A 10,755-nucleotide genomic window follows, 5' to 3' on the forward strand; every position below is an offset into this window, starting at 1 on the left:
TTGATGGGTGTGAGGTAGTAACTGACTGTGGTTTTGATTTGTATTTCCCTGATGCTGAGTGAAGTCAATGCATTTTTTCATATGTCTGTTTGCAATTTGTATGTGTTCTCTGGAGAAATGTCTGTTCATGTCTTCTGCCCATTTCTTGACTGGATTTTTTGGGTTTGAGTATTGATATTGATAATTTCTTTATAGATTTTGGATACTAGCCCTTTATCTGATAAGAGATTTGCAAATATCTCCTCCCATTCTGTAGGTTGCCTTTAGTTTTGTTGACTGCTTCCTTTTCTGTGCATGAGCTTTTTATCCTGATGATGTCCCAGTAGTTCAGTTTTGCTTTTGTTTCCCTTGTCTTTGGAGACACATCTAGCAAGAGGTTGCTGCAGCTAAGGCCAAAGAGGTTGCTGCATGTGTTCTCCTTAAGGATCTTGATGGATTCTTGTCTCACATTTAGGTCTTTCATCCACTTTGAATTTATTTTTGTGCATTTATTTTGGTATAAGAAAGTGGTCCAGTTTCATTCTTCTGCATGTTGCTGTCCAGTTTTCCCAACACCATTTGTTAAAGAGACTCTTTTGGGGCACCTGGGTGGCTCATGTTGGTTGAGTGTCTGCCTTTGGCTCAGGTCATGATCCCAGGGTCCTGGGATTGAGCCCTGCATTGAGTTCCCTACTCAGCTGGGAGCCTCAGTTGGTTAAGCGTCTGCCTTTGGCTCAGGTCATGATCCCAGGGTCCTGGGATCGAGCCCCGCATCAGGCACCCTGCTCAGCAAGAAGCCTGCTTCTCCCTCTCCCTCTCCCCCTGCTTGTGTTCCCACTCTCGCTGTCTCTCTTTCTGTGTCGAATAAATAAATAAAATCTTTTAAAAAAAATCTAGTTTTTCTGAAGAGGACATTCTCAGATAGGAATTTTATCTCCCGCCTTTAATAAAAAGAAGGAAGATCCCTCCTTCCCTCAGCAACAATGTGTTAACCACAGCTTGGCTTTCTTTTTCAATATTCCTTTGGCTATTCAGGGTCTCTTGTGGTTCCATACAAATTTTAGGATTGTTTGTTCCAGCTCCTGAAAAATGTCAATGATATTTTGGTAGGGATTGCATTGAATGTGTAGATTGCTTTGGGTAGCATAGACATTTTAACAATAATTGTTTTTCCAATCCATGAGCATGGAATGTTTTTCCATTTGTGTGTGTGTATGTGTGTGTGTGTGTGTGTGTTCCTCAATTTCTTTCATATGTATTCTATAGTTTTCAGAGTACAGATCCCTTACCTCTTTGGTTAGGTTCATTGCTATGTATCTAATGGTTTTGGGTGCAATTCTAAATGGGATCAGTTCCTTGATTTTTCTTTCTTCTGGCTCAGGGCATACAAATGCAACTGACCTCTGTGTGTTGATTTTATATCCTGCCACTTTGCTGAATTCCTGTATCATTTCTACCAATTTTGGGGTGGAATCTTTTAGGTTTTCTACATAGAGTATCATATCGTTTGTGAAGAGTGAGAGTTTGACTTCTTTGCCAATTTGAATGCCTTTATTTCTTTTTGTTGTCTGATTGCTGAGGCTAGGACTTCTACTACTATGTGGAACAATAGTGGTGAGAGTGGACATGCCTGTTGTGTTGCTGATCTTAGGGGAAAAGCTCTGTTTTTCCTCACTGAGGATGATATTCACTGTGGGTTTTTCATATATGGCTTTTATGATACTGAGGTATGTTCCCTCTATCCCTACTTAGTTGAGGGTTTATATCAAGAAAGGATGCTCTATTTTGTCAGATGCTTTTTCTGCATCTATTGAGCAGATCATATGGTTCTTGTCCTTTCTTTTATTAATGTGGGATATCACATTTATTTATTTGTGGATGTTGAACCACCCTTGCAGCCCAGATAAATCCCACTTGGTCATGGTGAATAATCCTTTTAGTGTTCTCTTGGATCCTACTGGCTAGGATCTTCGTGAGTATTTTGGCATCCATGTTCATCAGGGATATTGTTCTGTAATTCTCTTTTTTCGTGGGGTTTTGTCTGGTTTTGGGATCAAGGTAATGTCGGACTTATAGAATTAGTTTGGAAGTTTTCCTTCCAATCCCATTTTTTGGAAACAGTTTCAGAAGAGTAGGTGTTAATTCTTCTTTAAATGTTTGGTGGAATTCTGCTGGGAGGCCATCTGGCCCTGCACTCATGCTTATTGGGAGATTTTTGATTACTGCTTCAATTTCTTTGCTGGTTATGGTTCTGTTCAGCTTTTCTTTTTCTTTCTGTTTCAGTTTGGTAGTTTGTATGTTTCTAGGAATTTATCCATTTCTTCCAGATTGCCTAATTTGTTGGTATATAATTGCTCAAAATATTCTTTTATAATTGTATTTCTTTGTTGTTGGTTGTGGTCTCTCCTCTTTCATTCATGATTTTATTTATTTGGGTCATTTCTCTTTTCTTTTCGATAAGTCTGGCTAGGAATTTATTGATCTTATCAATTTTTTCAATGAACAAGCTCCTAGTTTTGTTGATGTGTTCTACTGGTATTTTTGATTTCTATATCATTGGTTTCTGTTCTAATCTTTACTATTTCTCTTCTGCTTGGTTTAGGCTTTATTTGCTGTTCTTCTTCCAGGTCCTTTAGGTGTAAGGTTAGATTATGTATTTGAGACTTTTCTTGTTTCTTGAGAAAGGCCTGTATTGCTATATACTTCCATTTAGAACCACCTCTGATGCACCCCAAAGGTTCTGAACTGTGATGTTTTCATTTTCATTTGCTTCTGTGTATTTTTTAATTCTTCTTTAATTTCCTGGTTGACCCATTCATTCTTTAGTAGAGTACTCTTTAACCTCCATGTGTTTGTGGTCCTTCCAAATTTTTTCTTGCAGTTGACTTCAAGTTTTAAAGCACTATGGTCTAAAAATATGCAGGGAATGATATCGATCTTTTGGTACTGGTTGAGACCTGATTTTGGACCCAGTATGTGACCTATTCTGGAGAATATTCCATCTGCACTTGAGAAGAATGTGTATTCTGTTGCTTTAGGATGTAATGCTCTGAATATATCTGTGAAGTACATCGTCCAGTGTGTCATTCAAAGCTCTTGTTTCCTTGTTGATCTTCTGCTAATATGATCTGTCCATTGCTGTGAGTGGGGTGTTAAAGTCCCTGGTATTATTGTATTATTATCAATGTGTTTCTTTAATATTGTTATTCATTGTTTTATATAATTGGCTGCCCCCAGGTTAGGGGCATGAATATTTATAATTGTTAGCTCTCCTTGTTGGCTAGACCCTTTTATTATGATACAATGTCTTTCTTCATCTCTTATTACAGTCTTTGATTTAAAATCTAGTTTGGGGACATCTGGGTGACTCAGTTGGTTAAGCGTCTGCCTTTGGCTCAGGTCATGATCCCAGAGTCCTGGGATCGAGCCCCGCATCAGGCACCCTGCTCAGCAAGAAGCCTGCTTCTCCCTCTCCCTCTCCCCCTGCTTGTGTTCCTTCTCTCATGTCTCTCTTTCTGTGTCGAATAAATAAATAAAATCTTTAAAAAAAAATCTAGTTTGTCTGAAGAGAACATTCTCACATAGGAATTTTATCTCCTGCCTTTAATAAAAGGAAGGAAGATCCCTCCTTCCCTCAGCAACAATGCGTTAACCACAGCTTATAGCCAAGGAGAAACTGCTACAGCTTCAAACTCTTGTTCTTCTTCAATTAATTTTTGTTCAAAACAACCTTCCCCAATTTCCTCCTAAAACCTAATAATAGCTGACTTTCCCTTTGTCTGTTTAGATGTGCCAATGGTTCGTGATTTTTTGCTTGTCTTGAATTGTAATTTTCTGTGATCCCTTAATAAACTCATTCTGCTAGTAAAGAAAAAATAACAATAAATAAAATCTAGTTTGTCTGATATAAAGATGTCTATTCCAGCTTTGTTTTGATGTCATTAGCATGATAGATGATTTTCCGCCTCTCAATTTAATCTGCAGGTGTCTTTGGGTCTAAAATGAGTCTCTTGTGCACAGCATATGGATGGGTCTTATTTTTTTTATTCAATCTGATACCCTGTGTCTTTTGATTGGAGCATTTAATCCATTCAAATTGGAGTAATTATTGAAAGATATGAATTTAGTACCATCGTATTACCTGTAAAGTTGCTGTTTCTGTAGATTGTTTCTGTTCCTTTCTGGTCTTTGTTACTTTTGGGCTCTCTCTTCGCTCAAAGGATCCCCTGTAATATATCTTATAGAGCTGCTTTAGTGTTCACAAATTCCTTTAGTTTTTGTTTGTCCTGGAAACTTTTTATCTCTCCTTCTATTCTGAATGACAGCCTTGCTGCATATTCTTGGCTGCATATTCTTCCCATTTAGCGCATTGAATATATCAATTCAGTCCTTTCTGGCCTGCCAGGTATCTCTGGAGAGGTTTGCTGCCACCCTTATGTATCTACTCTTGTAGGTTAAGGACCTCTTGTCCCAAGCAGCTTTTAGGATTTTCTCTGTATCTCTGAATTTTGCAAACTTCACTATTATATGTCTACGTGTTGATCTATTTTTATTGATTTTTTGTGTGTGTGGGGGTGGTTTCTGTGCCTCTTGGACTTGAATGCCTGTTTCCTTCCCCAGATTAGGGAAATTCTCAGCTATTATTGTTCAAATAAACCTTTTCCCCCTTCCCTCTTCATCTTCTGGGACCCCTATTGTCCACACACTATTTCATTTTATGGAATCAATGATTTCTTGAAGTCACCCCTCATGACCTAGTAGTTGTCTTTCTCTTCTCCTTCAGCTTCTTTATTCTCCATCATTTTGTCTTCTATATCACTGACTCTCTCTTTTGCTTCATTTACCCTAACTGTTAAGCCTCCATTTTTTACTGCATCTCAGTAATAGCATTTTTAATTTCAGCCTGATTAGATTTAAGTTCTTTTATTTCTACAGTGAGGATTTCTCTAGTTGTCTTCTACGCTTTTTTCAAGTAAAGTTAGTATCTTTATAGTCGTTATTTTAAATTCTGGTTCAGGCATCTTACTTATATCCATATTGTTTAAATCCTTGGCAGTGAATACTCCTTCTGTTCTTTCTTTTGTGGAGAACTTCACCATCTCATCATTATGTCCAGAAAAGAATAGAAGAAAGAGAGAAAAGAGAACCCCACAATAATAACAGAAAAAAATAATGAAACAAACCAGAAGAAAACAAAAAACAAACCAAAATAAGAAAAAGTCAAGCCAGAAACAAAAGAGAAAAAAACAAATACTAGATCCTGGGTGTATTTTGGTCTGGTTGTTAAAAGGAACTAGACCCCTAAATAGAAAAGAATGAAAAACTTATACAAAATATAAAATATATATACAAAATAAGATATACAAAAATATATACAAAAATAAAGTAAAATAAAATATATATACACAAAAATAAAGTAAAATAAAATAAAATACAATGAATGGAAACCAAGAATAATATATATAATAAAAAAAGAATTAAAGAGTAAACAGGGGCACCTGGGTGGCTCAGTCATTATGTGTCTGCCTTTGGCTCAGGGCGTGATCCCAGGGTCCTGGGATCGAGCCCCACATTGGGCTCCCTGCTCCTCTGGGAGCCTGCTTCTTCCTCTCCCACACCCCCTGCTTCTGTTCTCTCTCTCACTGGCTGTGTCTCTCTCTGTCAAATAAATAAATAAAATCTTAAAAAAAAAAGTAAACAAATAGCTGGAAAAAAACCCTGAAAGATGAATAAACAAAAAAGAAACACAAAACCCCACAGATAACTATACGCTGTTTTCCCCCAAGAGCTGAAGTTTTGCAGCTTTCTATGATTGGTAAACTTGGTGCTAGCGAGTTATTCCTCCTGGCTTTCTCAGGGAGGGGCCTGTTGATCTGATTCTCAGGTGCCCTTGCACTTGTGAAGATGTGCCTCCCTTGCCGGGTCCGGGCTCAGTGTAAGTGGCTCTAGATTGCACTATGTGGAGCTGTTTAGCACCCTTTAGGCTTTTAGCACTGATGGGGGAGTATACAAATGGTGTCACCCTGATCTCAAACACCGAGGCTGAAAATTCATGTTCCCCCACTCTTCGGTGAGCCCTCACAGAAAAGCAGTCGGTCACTCTTGTCTCCCTGTTTACATCCAAACTCTGTGTTCACCCAGCCTGTGACCAAACATTTTTATCTCTTGCATGTGACTGAGTTTCAGGTCTCGAAATTTTATGGACTCCTGCGGGGCAGACTGGTGTCGCTCCTCCCTGGGAAGGTGGGGCATCTATCGCAGAGTTTCTGCCTTTTGCTGGGCCTCTGCCCAGAGAGTGGTCATGGGACTGTACAGTGGTTTGAAGTTTATGGCAACGTTGAGCAGAAAGCTGGTGCTTAGACTTACTGTTTTCAGCTAGCTTCCCTGTTCTGATGCCTGGGAACCCTGCCTTACTCAGGCACCCCTGTTTTCTCGTGACCCCAGGGGATTCTGAGACCATGCTCTCCTCCCTGGGATTCTGAACTACTTTATCACCTGAGCCCCTTTAAGCCAGGGACATCCCCCACTGTAGCAGACTTCTAAAAGTTCTGATTTTGCACTCCACTCCCTATAATACTTCGTGGTAGCCTCCTTAAGCAGGCTCCCTCCCCATATTGTATTTTCCTATATATTATCTCTGACTTAAATCTCTGCACCTCCTACCTTCCAAAAAGTGGTTGCTTATAAATAGAAATTTATAGAATTGCAGCATTTCTTTTTCTCAGATCTCTGATTTTGCAGGTGTTCAAAATGATTTGATGAATTTAGGGTCTCCTATTCCTCCACCATCTTAACTTCTCAGGGGTTTGATTACTTTTAACTCAAAATAATGTTCATGTCAAACTGGTCTATCTTGGGGTGGCCTGCCTTTGTCACCTACACATGCAACTGACAAAGAGATGATGTAAATCAGTAATTATCAATTTTTGGATGTCCAAAACCTATTGTTGAATGGAAAAACAACTTAAAAAATTATTTATGACAAGGGCCCACTTTTGAAAACTATCTTTTTTAGTTTACACGAATAGGGAGATATTTGATAGTTTCCAAAATATTAGCAGTTTCAAAATAATAGCAGTTTTATTGTTGTTTTATTATTTATTTATAGTTTTCAAAATTTAGCAGTTTTAGGTAATTTTTATAAGCTTTTTGCTTTCCCGAATTTTTACCATAAACATGTATATTTTTGTAAATTGGAGAAATTGCAGTTATTCATTATTTTCAAAGAAATTCATTAGTTTCTAAGTTAATATAAGATTCCTGGTTGAGAAAATCTTACTGTTTTCCTTCAAATCTGTATGTTCTCAAGCAGCATGTTGGCAAGCAGAGGCTGAGGGGATTGGCTGAAGCTCCTCCTTGTTATTTCGCTCTTGCCTATGGTCATCTGGGGGGGCCTGGCCCTGTGCCTCCTTTGCACTTTAGCTGTACTTCAGTGCTCATGGTGTTGGGGGCAGTGGCCCAGCACTGAAAGTGATCTTCCAATTTACCCAGCAGTCTTTGGGTGTTGCCCATCTCGTCTGATGGTTAGGACAGTAAATCTTTCTAACCAGTGTCTCTCTCCCTCTCCCTTCTTCTCCCCATTTAAGATGTCTTTGGCAGCAAAGCCTCCAAGTGCCATTGTGTCCCCTGGTTGGGCACACCCATTTCAGCTTGTCTGTACCATAAACAGTGCAAGGGCTTGGGCATTGGGCTGGAAGTCAAGAGCTCTTCACAATTTCATTTTTGAATCGCTTTGTGAAAAAAGACACTTTCTCTCCTAATTTCTTCCTTCACTAATAACTGAATCATTTGTCCAATAGACAAAAGGACCTTTTATTGCTACTCATTGTCAAACATAAATAAAGCCCTGGTTTAAATTCAGTAAAGCCTTTTGAGCAGCTGAGCTCACCTCTAAATTGGTGCAATTCAAGATTTTGCTATTTTACAGTCTATATTCTCAGGCAAGGTTTTTAAAGGAAAAGTGCTAAGTAATTTTAAAATAAAAGGCTGGAACTTTAAAGGTACTAACCTTGAGACAGGGCATAAGACAAATTTGCTGTGTTTTTCCTAATATTTCATTACTTAGACCACACCGTTATTTGTACTTCCACTCACCTTGAACAGAGTGCAAGATCACATTGGTATATTTTCCAAATTAAGCTCTTTGGATGATCATAGTTTTAACGAAGACAATCCCTAACATCTGTAGAGTGCATTCTCCACATGGCTACCAGGGTTGTTTCACTCAGTTACTAAGACAAGTTCTTAGCAAGTTACTGTCCTACTTAAAAACATTTGATGAGTCTCCATTGCCTTTGTGCTAAAGTCCAAACTCCTCAGCCAGCATTTCAAGAGTCTCCCATTTGACCTCAACCTACGTCTCCTTTCCCTCCCTCCACTCCCCCTGCTGATAGTACAGTGGATTCCCTCCTTCAGGGCCTGATCTCACCCCTGTGGAAGACCTTCATACCTCCCTAAAGTCGGACCATTCATAGCACACCTCATGCCCTTCTTATGGCCTCCCACCCTAATTCAGTTTCCTTCCTCTTCACTGAAGTATAACTGACAAATAAAAATTATATATCTTTAAGGTACAACATGGTGTTTTGACATGTACACACTTTGTGAAATGGTTACTACAATCAAAGTAATTAACATTTCCATCACCTCACATAAACCTTGTGTGTGTGTGTGTGTGTGTGTGTGTGTGTGTGTGTGTGTTAACACTTAAAGTCTACTCTCTTAGCAAATTTCAATATACGATACTGTGTTACTAACTACAGCGGTTGCCAGGGGCTGGGAGGTGGGCGAAATGGAGATGTTGGTCAAAGGGCATAAAATTTCAGTTGTGCAGGATGACTAAATTCTGGAGATTTAATGTACAACTGGTGATTGGCTCAGTTTTGTTTGTCTTTTCCACTAGATCTTGTGTCCTTTGGGAAAGCTGTTCCCAAGTCTAGCTAAGTATCAGGATCTCCTGGGAAGCTTGATAAAAATACAAAAATTCCTGAGCGCCACACCAGACCAACAGAATTAGAATCTCTGGGAGTGGAGACCAGGGATCCATAAGTTTAAAAAAGTTTTCCAGGTGATTCTGACCAGCAAGCAGGCTTAGTGACTACTGCCCCACACAAGTCATTCATTTTCTGTGAGCCCAGCCCAGTGAGAGCAAGAGATAGGATGAGGCAGAAAGTTGAAGTACACGAAGTCTTGCTTTTTACCAGGTCCTGATCTTCCAGTTTTTACATCTGCTCATTTAATCCCAGTCACCTTGAGAAACAGAGAGTATTATGCCCATTACTATAGATGAGGAAACCGTAGCTTGGGGGTTTGGCCCTGTTCTGAAGTTCCCAGTGGTAACAGATCCAGCTTTGTTGTCTCTTTAGGCTCATATTCTTTTTACTTAACCCATGTTAATTAAATGTTAGTTAAAATTAATTAACATTTAGGGACGCCTGGGTGGCTCAGTTGGTTATGCATCTGCCTTCGGCTCGGGTCATGATCTCAGGGTCCTCGGATCAAGTCCCACACTGGGCTCCCTGCTTAGTGGGGATTCTGCTTCTCCCTCTCCCTCTGCCCCTCCTCCCTGCTCCTGTGCTCTGTCTCTCACGCTCTGTCTCAAATAAGCAAAATCTTAAACATTGATATATATGGTAATATATAAATATATATATTTATAAACATACATATGTAACATTTAACATAAACATTTATATTTTTAGAATCTCCATGCCTTACTACCCTACACTGGATCAACCTGCATGACCTATTGACTCTATCTGCTCAACCTTGTTCTCTGCCATGTAGACGTTGGAAGCAACCTCTTAACTTCCCGCCATCTCCTGTTTTCCCAGTTGCAGATGAATGATCATTTAAATTTGCAAATCTGCAAAAGCCACTACTTCTGGTAACTTTCACCACATATGAGCTTTTTATTTTTACATATTTACATAATTTACAAATATGTCTACTTTTTCCTTGATAGTTTCGAGGTTTTCAGACTTGATACCGGGTGTTTAAGCAAGCCATCCCTGCCCTCCAGACTCCTAATGCAAAGGATAATCCAGCGGTTAGGTTTTGCAATGTATAAATAGTTTATACATATTGATGTAGAAAGGCAAACCTTAGAAAAAGGAGTGGTCAGTTTGACTAAGTAATTCACAGACAAGAAAATTAAACTAACAAACAAACAAATCAGTAAGGGTCAAAGAAACCAAGTGAGGTCATCCCTCAGATTAGAAAAAGTGAAGAGCAGCTATGATGCTATGACACTTATTCCTGGCAGTGATATGGGGAGAAGGGTGAACTCTTATTAACTGCTTGTCCAAATGGGAATTTTGTCCACCTTTCTGGAAAGCATTCTAGTAACATTTAAAAAGTAGGAACTGCAATACTGTTTGTTCTCATTTCCAATTCCTGGGAATCTATTTTCTAGCACAGAACCAATAGAATAAATAAATAAGTAAATAAATACTCTTTGAATCAGAGTATTTGCTACTATATTGTTTGAATGACAAAAACCTGAAAATTATATGACTGTCCATCTCTAACAGAATTGTTGGCTTTATTATGGAACAACCACATCAGGGTATAATATGATCCCATTAAAAATATGAATTAGAATTAAATTGTCCTAACATTGATATGATGAATGGTTGAGTGAGGAAAGCAAAGACGTAGAAAAGTGTCATATGATATCATTTTGTAAAATGGTACCACACAAACATATTCACACAAAGCCCATAAGATGTAGTGTGTGTGAGTGTGCATGTATATTTGTGTATGTCTGTGTCGATG

Source organism: Ursus americanus, chromosome 34 (assembly GCF_024610735.1).
Source record: "Ursus americanus isolate L20-20 chromosome 34, mUrsAme1.1.p, whole genome shotgun sequence".
NCBI lineage: Eukaryota > Metazoa > Chordata > Mammalia > Carnivora > Ursidae > Ursus > Ursus americanus.